We start from the raw sequence: 985 nt of genomic DNA on the forward strand, positions 1-985 counted from the left end.
ACAAGGTGTTTCACGTGGTATTGGAGGTCATAATTCTCATTGAGAAGAGTCTAGGCGGGCGATGATGACTTGGTTGATCGCCGTCCGGTGACTCGCGATTCTCTTCGAGCGTTGGGAAGAAAGTCCGTTGTCTTCGGCACTCTGTCACTCTTTCCAAGGTCGCCTAACGCTTTACGGAAGAACTCGAGAGCCTGGAGCACTTTGTGCACCAACTGCCTCACTTTGAAAATAATCACGCTCTGTCGGAGCAGCTCTTAGTCGTCAAACACAAAAATACGTCACTTCGTGCGAAGGTAGGGCGCCTTGCGCCGTTAAAAACGATAATTGTTGCATCTGTGGTCGCTGGTTCAGCTTCTGGGTGGCTGAGCGGCTTTGGGCGCCGCGTTAACTTGTCCCGTATTTCGGTACGGCTAAAGCAAGCCCACATAAAACACCGGGTGTGTGCGCATCCTTCTCGAAAGTTTTACGTATACGCAAGAATTTGCTTTACCATGATTTTAAAAAGTCAATACACCGTGGACGGAGCTTTGTCTTAGAGACAGCAGAGACTGCATGTTTAGGGAGGTATTTAGTATTAAGTCTCTAACATCAAACTTTTTAACATTCTTGTTGCTTCTTCCGTATGCATATTTTTCTGCATGTCTTGGCTTTGAGCCATCGCATCGCGAACGTGTCGTAAGACACTCCGTTTGGTAGACAGGAAGTCATCGAGAGGCTGACATCAGGTATCCGTGCGGCTGTTCATCCCCCACTAAGCAATCCGTCATGAGATGGCGGCGTCAGTGGGATGCAAGGATTAACAAACCGTTTACGTCGACTAGCGTGTAGCCGCTAGATGAATGCCCTGGATTGTTCAGAGCAAATTTTTCGGGTGGCACCATGGCGCTCCAATGTATCACATTTCAACGACGCAATTCTCGCGCTCAATTTGACCATCGGTCTGCCGATGATCCGCTGTTGACCTACTTAGCTTGGTACCCAGCAC

The sequence above is a fragment of the Plasmopara halstedii genome (assembly GCF_900000015.1).
Source record: "Plasmopara halstedii genome assembly, contig: Scaffold_2061, whole genome shotgun sequence".
Lineage (NCBI taxonomy): Eukaryota > Oomycota > Peronosporomycetes > Peronosporales > Peronosporaceae > Plasmopara > Plasmopara halstedii.